This window comes from Cryptomeria japonica, chromosome 8 (genome assembly GCF_030272615.1).
Source record: "Cryptomeria japonica chromosome 8, Sugi_1.0, whole genome shotgun sequence".
NCBI classification, from domain to species: Eukaryota; Viridiplantae; Streptophyta; class Pinopsida; order Cupressales; family Cupressaceae; genus Cryptomeria; species Cryptomeria japonica.
The window spans coordinates 259,897,120-259,910,212 of record NC_081412.1 but is presented as its reverse complement, the minus strand read 5'-3'; positions in this window follow the sequence as shown (position 1 = coordinate 259,910,212).

Here is a 13,093-nt window from a genome sequence, read left to right as displayed (position 1 = left end):
TCCTACTAGTATATCAAAGCCAAAATCTCTTCTACCAATACCGGGTACTTGTTTAGTAATATACAACATTAAACATACAAGAAAATTTTCAAATCTAAAAGTTCCTTTGTTATCTCCTTTGATCTTTTTCAGATTTTCTATCAATTCATCTTTGAGCCATTCACACACATCTATTCTAGCGTTATCATTTACCATGTCATATGAACTTTTAATACATAGGCTAGATACCAAGTTCAACCTATTTGCATGTGTAGCTTTGTAGCCTAAGATCATACGGATAAATCTAACATTGATGTTCTTTACATCATTTACCCTTAGAGACCTTTTGTCAAATGTTGCACCAGTTAGATCCATCACTGTGTCATTCAAGAACCTTTTTGTTCTGTCAGGCCTGCTACCGATGGAAGGTAACCCTGTTACTGCTTTTACTACTTTTTTGGTGATCTTATGGATGGAATCCAACCAAAAGAATTCACCATGGACTCTTCTTAGAACTATTCTTATCACATCTTTGGGAAAATTAGGAATGCTAAGAATATCCACAAAGCCTAGGATTTCTATTATCTTGTATTCCGGCTTGACATTACCATCTACATCACAAATTATAGTCCTATACATGTTTTTGATCTCATCATCACCTAATTCCTCTATATGACAATGTATGTATATTCTAGGATCTTCAGCATATACTACTCCTTTAGGAATTTGAGAGAATGCACCTATGTTATCATCTTTCTTAGCTATTTCAGGAACAAGCTTGAATACAGGTCTAGAGTGCTTGATAACCTCAATTACAGTTGGGTTTGCTATAAATTTAGGAACAGAGGAGGATGCCATGTTTATAAATACCTCATTGCTTCACAGGGGAAAATGTAAACATGGCATCCTCCTCTGTTGACTAGAAAATCAATAGTGGGGTCAAAATGTGATCCAATAGGTGGCCATCCGGTTAGCGGATGCGTTTGTCTTGCGGGGAATCCTTTGGATGTTGAAAGCATTGAAGCTTTCGATCAAATCCCATGCTTTGTGGTGGTAAGATCTCATACGGATATTTTTTGTGCTGGAGATTCTCCAAATATGATTAACAACAAGTTTAGAGTCGCCTAGAACCTTTAATTTCTTTATACCCATCTTTTTTGCTAACTTTAGGTCTTGAATCAGTCCTTCGTATTCCACTTCATTGTTGGAGCATGCAAACTGTAAGCAAAAAGACTTTAGAATTTGTTCACCTGAAGGTGAAGTAAAACAAATCCCAACGCCTGAGCCTACTTTGCATCTTGCACCATCAAAATGCAGGGTCTAGAGTATAGAAGATAAATCTTTTTGGGTAAAGAGATCTTTAACTAGTTTTGGGATAACCTAGCCTTCATAAAAAATGCAGTAAGTACCAAGACCAGTGGCATGATAATTTGAATAAGGGTCAGAGTCAATGAATTCTTTGAGAAAATCATCCTATCCTAGAGAAGTGTCTCCTGTTATTTCTTCATCCTCAATAAATTCCACCATCTTTCTTTCTTCACCAGAGATTGAAGTGTGAGTGGGCTCAAAATTGAGCATAGCTTGATCCGCCACATGTATAGCTTGATCTGCCACATGTTTAGCATGGAGAGGTTCTGAGAGGATTTTGAGCTTGGCGCCCTGCTAAGTATGGAGGATAAGATGGGACCAATCTAAAGATAGGTAACCTCCTATCTTGGCAGTGAAATCTCTAGAGAGGTAGAGGCCAAAAATAGGAGGAATGTCGATAATCACTATTTCTTGAGACACTGTGATGCTAAGACATGTGAACAATATTAGTGGAAGACTTTTTAATGAGGCCCATGGTCTGTACTTTCTTTCCATCGAATTGCATAACACCATGATGTAATGGCTCATACTTAATATTTAACACCTCAGTGATTTGCTTGGGCATGACGGTAGTGTTGGCATCGGAGTCTATCATAGAATTATGCAGTAGGTTATCTGCTACTATGAGGGTCAAATAGAAAGGCTTGGGATTAGGCCTACCTTCTGATTGAGATTTCAGCGGAATGGCTTCATTTGTCAACTCTGCTGGCGAGAATGATCTATCTATTGGAGGATGAGAAGTTTGTTCGCTGACCAATGGAGAAGCAACAACTTTCCCACTAGAGGGTTTAATCTCCTCAGACAAGGCTTCTGTCAAATGAATCCTCTGCTCTGGGATGGAGAGAAGATCCCATAAAGATACATTAGCCGAGGCTTTCCTCAACTTCTCCACCACGTCCAACACTGACAGTACCAACACCTTTGTTTCTCTGGGCTTATAGGGAATATAATCTTTCTTTGGATAAGTAATAGTAGCTATGGGCTGCTTGAGAACTTTTTCGGGGGGGGGGGGGACTTCCCTTGCATGTTTACATTTTCCCCTATGAAGCACCTCTTAGATCTAAGATTATAATCTGATTGCACTTGAGGAGCCCCTGATCTTGATGGTGTCGCACCATTAGTCATCACAACATCCTCTTCTTCCATCCAAGAGAAAAGTGCATGATCTAGGGCTATTTCCTCTTCTTGCTCCATTGACATGCCTTGCATCTGTGCAATGAAAGATGCATTATGTAATGCCCCGCCAGGAAACCCCGAAGGGATAAGCCAAAATTACAAGAATAGAGTGCCAAATTTTTTTTTTTTTAAAGTTACAACACATAAGATGCAACAAGATAACAAAGATTCAGATTACATAGCGGAAGACTTCAACTAACTCCTAAAGAGTTTCCCAACGAGATTACTTAAATTTCACAATTCATTTAACTCACACAATTAATCCATTAGCTGAATATCTTAATAACGAGATAATTCATAATCAGGATAATTTCTTTTAAAGAGGGAAATATAAATCACAAGCGAAGATTCATCATTAAAATCTATTCATAAACTTCATTCAATCTTTTCATTTAGAATTACAACCCATACATCTAACATTCTAATACACTAGGATTTCATCATAACATAAGAGATCTTTCCAAGCATATTTAAATTCCTTAACAACAACTGAGTATAATTCATTACTCTAAGATACATTATTCCATATTCCAACTTATTGCATTAAAAGGACGATTTCACACATGCATTACGATAAACCGCATCTCAACCAATTATGCATTCGATCCACATGGCATTCCAGGAAAAAAAATGAATATAAGCATTAATAGTTAATTCCAATTATCCACTTAACCATTTTACATAAATTAATCATACATGATAAAGCTGAATAAAGGAAACATAAGAGAATACACCACATAACACCATAATGATCTCGGAGTTCACCCCTAAAGGGCTACATCTCCGGGTCTGCGCAACTGTAAGACCCCCTCTGATAAATAATAAAGTTACAAATACAAGAGGTTACACTATACAATCCAGCCACCAAGGCGATATATAAACAATATACAAATGACCACATCGGTCAATTAATACATAAACGATCCTTGAAAAGAACAGGATCCAGCTGAACATAATCAAAGCCAAAACAAGAGGTCCAAGAGAGCATCCATAAAACTGAACCATCACCACCCAAGGTCTAACATGAAACCGACACTCACAAGGGCAGAGACAAAGGACGACTCACAAGGGTACTCAAACAGGACAAGACGACAATACACTAGCGAACGTAGGGACAAGTGTCATCACACAACCTGGTATGGATACCATGGCAAGTCTTCATAGGTCCCGGCCCCATACACTGGTAACCCTGGCAACCTAATCCGAACTTCCGGCCCATCCAAGCCTCATGTGGACCCACACATCCTCTCGTGAAGACAAGGAAGATGGTTTGCCATTTCAGGCCTTCTCACAGCATGTCGAGTCTATGCTAGCACCCGTCCCATGTGTGAGGCACATTATCTTATTTAGAGATTATTTTCTAATCTACTTAGGTTATCACTTATTAGACTCACTTTCGACGGGTTATCCAGCAGCCACTTTGGGCATGGCCCCCAATCGAAAGCCACTTTCCCATACGACACTAGAACAAACTCAGATGAACTCAAACCACGGAATACACATGGTAAGACGAACGGAGTTCAAGAAGGAGAACAATCATCTGGTCAAACACGACTCAAAGGTAATCACTTACTGACGGTACTCTAATCTAGAGACCCGACCAACAACGGACAACCACAATCATCATTCGACTCACACACACAAGGAGGAGATGATCAAAACGACACTACCACAATGCAACAGTCAACTCGGGAATCGAGGACTAAACAAGAACACCAAATCATCCATACGACAGAGTCCTACTCAACTGGGGATAAGTTGTTCTTGGTTTTCTAATCCTAAGGTTCAAGCATTGAACAGGCAATTTAAGCCATAATGAGTTTTTTTAAACCAAATTCATAATAATCAAATTCAGACAACCATTAAACAATTAAAATAAGATATTTAATCTCCAACAAGCATCCTAGACATACTGGTCTAAAATCAATCTCTACAGATTTATAATTTCAATTCCAGTTACATAATACGGATTACGGAAATAAAAATGTAGAAAGAGAATCTAAATGGAGATAATCACTTCCAAGGCATATCGTTTAAATTCAAACACCCACGATAAATATATCACTTACTTTTCAATTACTCAACTGATATGTTCTTATATAGCATTTAACATCATCGATAGTAATTCCATCGTATTAAAACGATTTCCCAATAACAGATTGATCTCTATTATGTTTTTAAGCAATAATACCTTAATCGCACATACAATTCTAATTATACCAAACATTAAAATAACTATCATTAAAATGATATAAAATATCATATGTTTTCTTTTTGAATGATAAAAGAAAATACATTTTAAAAAAAATCATTTTATAAACTAATTTAAAACATAAAAAAAAAACACATTTAAAATAACGTTTAAAACAACTACGTTTTTTTTTTAAACTACGTTTAAAACGAAAAAATGCATTTTAACCCTTGGCGGCGAGGGCGGGCTATGCCCTAACCCTAGCCGCAGGGCATTGCCCAGGCGGCGGCGCCGCTGCGGTGCCCGCAAGCCCGCGGCAACCTGCGGCCACTGCGGCCCTGTGGCCACCGCAGTGTGCCGCGGCCGGAGGCCTTAACAGCAGCGAAGGGCGAGGGAACAAGGCACGGGCGGGTGAAGAAGAGGGAGCACGCGCGGGGGAAGGGGGGAGGAGCGGGTGGAGCTCCGCTCCCCGCCTCCAATCCCCAAAACACAGGGTTGCGCTAAACATAACGCCCAGCTCGGCTATGAGCATGAATTTCGCTTATTAAAACACAGTCCGAAATAATAACAAAAAACGCCCAGCTATGATTCGAACCAAAATGCACAGGGGGGGGGGTAAAACAATTACTTTTTTTTTAAAACAAAAATACACACAGTCCGAAAATTACCACCAACGCCCAGCACAAGTAATTTGATAAAAATTCCAATTCATTATAAATTCGAATTCAACATACAAGAATTCCATCTTTTCCTTTCAACACAGCAAACCCCATAATAATAAAACACAGTCCAATAAAGAGATTAACACTATGATTCCTCAATAACAAATCCAATTCTTTCAACCAGAATTTCTTTTGGTAACAAGAAATGATTCAGACTCCTACCTTCATTCGCAATCCTGGTAGAGATTACTGAAGAGCCCACCCTGTAAGCTCAAGAATTCCTCCTCCTTCCAGAATCCCCCAAAATCCTTCTCCCACCAAAGTTTTTCCAAAATGTCCAACCCCTCCAAAAATGTCCATCCTCCATTTTTCCCCAAATTTGGGTTATATGGAAGAGTTGACCCAAAATTTTCTATTTTTGGAATTAAAAACTTTTATTTAAAAATAATACTCAAAAATTAATTCTTTTCAACAACATATATAAAATGCATTAAATATTCGAAAACAGTCATTTAATCGAATTCACTCCCAATTTAAAACGAGCAATTCATTAACAACGAAAATCGCATAACGGAAACCAGATTAATTTAATCCATTAATCATCAATGCACAAACGCATATTTAATCACGACAATTACTAAGGACTAAATAATCAATTAACCAAACACACCAAGCACGCAAATCGAGAAGGCCAACGAAACAGACGACTCGCAAACCCAAACAAGAAGGGATTACCGACGACGACTGGCAATGCTCACTTGAGCACGACTACGGTCAACTAGGGTCTTACGACCACCTAATCCAACCCTAAGGATTAAAAGGAGGTACACTCAAACCTGCACATCCAGGTGAAGACGAACCTCGCACTCATGCGGCATTGTACCTGAAATATCCTGCAACCAAGGATCATACATGCATACATATATAAAATTTACTGAAAGCGTTAGCTCAATATTAATACCACGAGATAGGTACACTAACAACGTGCATACAATTAGAGAGAAACCACATCAATAGCTAGGCGTAAAATCAACATCTGACTATCACATGATATTACGATAAACTGATCAAGATTAAGCCAAGGTTAGAGATTGATTACAGTAGCGGTACTACATTCTCCCCCCCTAGGTTCCGACTTACTCCTGGAAGTCGTAAGGCTAGATGAAGAACATGTCGTACGCATCAGCCCTGAAACTCATTCAACAATGATCAAATTGCACATAGAAATCTTTCCATAATCATATGAAATATTATTGTAAAATCCTTAACAAACGCCATTATCCATTGGCAAGATACATCTAAAACCATACATTCCTTAAAATATTCTAGGAATTATCCACCATCATAGCAGAAAAACAAGAATTTTCTTCCTTTCATTGCACCAAATTAAAGCATTACAAGGAGGTAACCAACAATTACCATAATCATTGATCAAAAATGACAGAAAAACATGCCATAAGATCAATTTTCCTTTACCAATCCATCTTTCTCATAAAATTTTATTGAATAGAACTAGCTCAAAATATCAATTCCTATAACCAAATCAACTTTCATGAAATAAGAGCAACATAAATAACTCAATTGTTACACTTGCCAGGCATAAGAAAACCTTTCCAAAGACTATGTCCCATAACATAGTGACAAGTTAACACAATTTACTCCATGATACCATAATAACCATCCACATAACTGCAATGCATAACAGAAAAGGCCACATGTGAGCATGTCTAATGCTCGGTCAAAGGTAACATGCATGATCAACATCTCTATGCCTGATCTCAGAACAACCATACGATCATAAATATCCAAAATCTCACTCAAAGGCTTGATGGTGCTAGGTACACCATAGCGGTGCTACCTTCCATACAAGACCTTTGTGAATATCCCTTGTTGTGTAAGGTGTTTAGCCTCCAAGAGATAGTCACCACACATAGGTAGGTAGTGGATACTAGCTGCAACATAGCCTCACATACCCCCATCCTCAAGGTTCCCTATATCAACTTCCTCGCACACACTCTACCAATTCCGTATCATACGTCCTTGGAGAGGAATTTCACATCTCGACACAAGACCAGCATCCGAAAACAATAAGGATAAACCAGTTTAGCCACCAAAGTACAGATGAATAAAGATAATAAATCCTCAATTCCAACAGTAAGGTAAGAAAATAATCCGGAATTTCAACACCCAATCAAAGTGTAAAAGATCACAAGATCGTGGCTAAACCTTCACAATCAAAGTAAAATAAATTGCTGGTCCCCAAAGGAACATAAAGAATATCACAATTGCACATAACATCACTATGTGACTAACATCTAGCCACCAACGAGGAAGGAAGGAACAACTGACTAGCTATTGCAGTAGCTCATCATGTGGTGCGACATAGTCACACTATCCACATGGCATGGCGGTGTGCACCTCGACATCACCCCGCATCACGTCGTCACGTAGCATGGCAATACCCCAAGTGGAGAAAACACACAATGGACGTATCCCGCATGGTAGTGCACCTCGCGGAAAAAGCACGCGCAAGTCACATCCCGCATAGCGACGTATCTAGAAGGATACTCGCTGTAAGTCAGAGGTATACATGACTATGGTCCACCCACATGCCCACCAACACATACTAACTGGCAGCACATGTGAATAAACCTACCTTTCATGAAGACAAGGCAAAGGATCCTCCAAATCATACCATCACTATACACAAGAATCACCATCCAAACTGCTCAATTAAGGAAGAGGAATAGGCTGACACACATAAACCTATAAATAGGTTCATCAAAGGGAAAGTATTGAGTACACCTTGATACAGTTTAGAAGTACAACTATATCATTCCTCGAAGTAGAGAAGCTAAAGTCGCTTCGCGCCGACATTACTTGTACGCCAATCCATACTATTCAAGAAACGGTCGCTTCGAATACTACCCCTTAACATACCGAGTTTACCCACAACCCGAGGCTTGGTACTCAGCAGGGAAACAAATAAGCAACATCACATAGACAGTATGGTTTCCCATACTCATAAGCAACATATCCTCCATGGTTGATTACTTCACCAATCCATGGGCACATATAATAAGCACTGGTTTCTTACAATACACACAAATACACCAGCACTGGTTTAATCACATTTACGGGGAGTACTTTTCAGTACGCTAACATCTAAACAAGGAAGATTGCAATTATGCTTTCTATATAAATGACTGAATCAAATTTACTCTAGATTCAAGTACTGAAATTATTAACAATTCACAATTACATAAGGAAATAACATCATTCCTATAGCTTCCTCGAATCTCACTAACCATTCATAATTACATTACTAGCTAAACAAATTCATTTCTAAAGCTTGAGACTTTCATCTATCACTATGAAGCCAAAAGCAAACATACAATTTCACATGTTTTATAAACATTCTATTTAAATCAATGCACTCTTTATTATCATTTCTAAAAATCTCATGATTAGGCAAAGAGAAGGGAAAGAGAGTTTGATAACCAAACTATTTCCTACAAAGAAACGCAAGATCAAACAAGATCACGCTACATAATATATTTTCTCACTATAAGCCTATCATTTAAATTACACAGTTTCCATTTCGCTTCCATTTAGAAGGATGACAATTAGTCTCACAAAACATTTCCAATATTTATGGTTGCAACAAGAGGTTCTAGTTTTCCAACAAAACAAGGATCAAGAGAAGCAATCTTTTCGATAAAGCAAGACCTCTTAAGAACACTCACTTATAATAATACAATATAGACACATGTTATAATCTGCAACCTATTAGAGAAGACCACATTAGGATCAAAGATAAGCAAAGAGCTATTACCCAAATAAAACATATTAAGGCACGCACATCAAACAAGCTTTCCATTCGCACTTTCTAAACACATTAAGGTAATTTCATATACCCAAAAGCGAGTTCAATGGAGCATTTGCTAAAATACATCTTCAATCAAATTGGTTTAATGAAACACATAAAACAATCTTTCGGAAAACACATTAATATTCTCTCGAAGCTACAATAACATGCTCTTTTTAACACTTCTCCCACAACCAAGCAGTTTCACATAATTCGACTATTCGCATGGCAATGCACCTTACTAAGGTAGAATTTAATCATGCTACTCCTACTACATACACATGGAGAATTCTTTAAACGCACACATACAGTTTTCTCCCATTCACCCAAATAAATTTTAAAACCCATAGCCCTTTAATAGTCTAAAAAAAATAAGCAACATAAGGCTCATACAAGGGTTCAAGAAGTCACAACCTTTTCTCTCTTGCAAAGAGGAAAAACTCGAATCAAAGATAATTACACATATCCTATCCATTTTAATTTCCAGAAAGAGAGAGAGGAATGGTGATAATCATTTAATTTTCTATAAAATAAGCATACAATAACTGCCATATTAGTCCTTCAAGTGGACAACACTAAGCTAGATCATAATCTTTAAACGAACACAATTCGCACTTTCAGATTCAAGACAAGCACGGACCATCCCAATTGGATTAGTCTAAAGAGTACAACACTCAATAAGGGAGGTACATATGACTCTCCTTCCAAATAAGAGTAATCGTAGACCAAGACATCAATAAGCACACAAACACCAACCTCAAGAAGGCGAAAACAAGGTGTGAACACACATGCTACACACAAGCTAAGGTTTGCTCAATCACTCACATGCAAAGGAGGACAAGCATACACATAAGGTCGATACACCTCACACAGATAGAGGGCACACGCGACACCAGAGATCCCAATGTTTGCAACATGGGCTCTGATACCAAATGTAATGCCCCACCAGGAAACCCCGAAGGGATAAGCCAAAATTACAAGAATAGAGTGCCAATTTTTATTTTTTTTAAAGTTACAACACATAAGATGCAACAAGATAACAAAGATTCAGATTACATAGCGGAAGACTTCAACTAACTCCTAAAGAGTTTCCCAACGAGATTACTTAAATTTCACAATTCATTTAACTCACACAATTAATCCATTAGCTGAATATCTTAATAACGAGATAATTCATAATCAGGATAATTTCTTTTAAAGAGGGAAATATAAATCACAAGCGAAGATTCATCATTAAGATCTATTCATAAACTTCATTCAATCTTTTCATTTAGAATTACAACCCATACATCTAACATTCTAATACACTAGGATTTCATCATAACATAAGAGATCTTTCCAAGCATATTTAAATTCCTTAACAACAACTGAGTATAATTCATTACTCTAAGATACATTATTCCATATTCCAACTTATTGCATTAAAAGGACGATTTCACACATGCATTACGATAAACCGCATCTCAACCAATTATGCATTCGATCCACATGGCATTCCAGGAAAAAAAATGAATATAAGCATTAATAGTTAATTCCAATTATCCACTTAACCATTTTACATAAATTAATCATACATGATAAAGCTGAATAAAGGAAACATAAGAGAATACACCACATAACACCATAATGATCTCGGAGTTCACCCCTAAAGGGCTACATCTCCGGGTCTGCGCAACTGCAAGACCCCCTCTGATAAATAATAAAGTTACAAATACAAGAGGTTACACTATACAATCCAGCCACCAAGGCGATATATAAACAATATACAAATGACCACATCGGTCAATTAATACATAAACGATCCTTGAAAAGAACAGGATCCAGCTGAACATAATCAAAGCCAAAACAAGAGGTCCAAGAGAGCATCCATAAAACTGAACCATCACCACCCAAGGTCTAACATGAAACCGACACTCACAAGGGCAGAGACAAAGGACGACTCACAAGGGTACTCAAACAGGACAAGACGACAATACACTAGCGAACGTAGGGACAAGTGTCATCACACAACCTGGTATGGATACCATGGCAAGTCTTCATAGGTCCCGGCCCCATACACTGGTAACCCTGGCAACCTAATCCGAACTTCCGGCCCATCCAAGCCTCATGTGGACCCACACATCCTCTCGTGAAGACAAGGAAGATGGTTTGCCATTTCAGGCCTTCTCACAGCATGTCGAGTCTATGCTAGCACCCGTCCCATGTGTGAGGCACATTATCTTATTTAGAGATTATTTTCTAATCTACTTAGGTTATCACTTATTAGACTCACTTTCGACGGGTTATCCAGCAGCCACTTTGGGCACGGCCCCCAATCGAAAGCCACTTTCCCATACGACACTAGAACAAACTCAGACGAACTCAAACCACGGAATACACATGGTAAGACGAACGGAGTTCAAGAAGGAGAACAATCATCTGGTCAAACATGACTCAAAGGTAATCACTTACTGACGGTACTCTAATCTAGAGACCCGACCAACAACGGACAACCACAATCATCATTCGACTCACACACACAAGGAGGAGATGATCAAAACGACACTACCACAATGCAACAGTCAACTCGGGAATCGAGGACTAAACAGGAACACCAAATCATCCATACGACAGAGTCCTACTCAACTGGGGATAAGTTGTTCTTGGTTTTCTAATCCTAAGGTTCAAGCATTGAACAGGCAATTTAAGCCATAATGAGTTTTTTTAAACCAAATTCATAATAATCAAATTCAGACAACCATTAAACAATTAAAATAAGATATTTAATCTCCAACAAGCATCCTAGACATACTGGTCTAAAATCAATCTCTACAGATTTATAATTTCAATTCCAGTTACATAATACGGATTACGGAAATAAAAATGTAGAAAGAGAATCTAAATGGAGATAATCACTTCCAAGGCATATCGTTTAAATTCAAACACCCATGATAAATATATCACTTACTTTTCAATTACTCAACTGATATGTTCTTATATAGCATTTAACATCATCGATAGTAATTCCATCGTATTAAAACGATTTCCCAATAACAGATTGATCTCTATTATGTTTTTAAGCAATAATACCTTAATCGCACTTACAATTCTAATTATACCAAACATTAAAATAACTATCATTAAAATGATATAAAATATCATATGTTTTCTTTTTGAATGATAAAAGAAAATACATTTTAAAAAAAATCATTTTATAAACTAATTTAAAACATAAAAAAAAAACACATTTAAAATAACGTTTAAAACAACTACGTTTTTTTTTTAAACTACGTTTAAAACGAAAAAATGCATTTTAACCCTTGGCGGCGAGGGCGGGCTATGCCCTAACCCTAGCCGCAGGGCATTGCCCAGGCGGCGGCGCCGCTGCGGTGCCCGCAGGCCCGCGGCAACCTGCGGCCACCGCAGTGTGCCGCGGCCGGAGGCCTTAACAGCAGCGAAGGGCGAGGGAACAAGGCACGGGCGGGTGAAGAAGAGGGAGCACGCGCGGGGGAAGGGGGGAGGAGCGGGTGGAGCTCCGCTCCCCGCCTCCAATCCCCAAAACACAGGGTTGCGCTAAACATAACGCCCAGCTCGGCTATGAGCATAAATTTCGCTTATTGAAACACAGTCCGAAATAATAACAAAAAACGCCCAGCTATGATTCGAACCAAAATGCACAGGGGGGGGGGGGTAAAACAATTACTTTTTTTTTTAAAACGAAAATACACACAGTCCGAAAATTACCACCAACGCCCAGCACAGGTAATTTGATAAAAATTCCAATTCATTATAAATTCGAATTCAACATACAAGAATTCCATCTTTTCCTTTCAACACAGCAAACCCCATAATAATAAAACACAGTCCAAT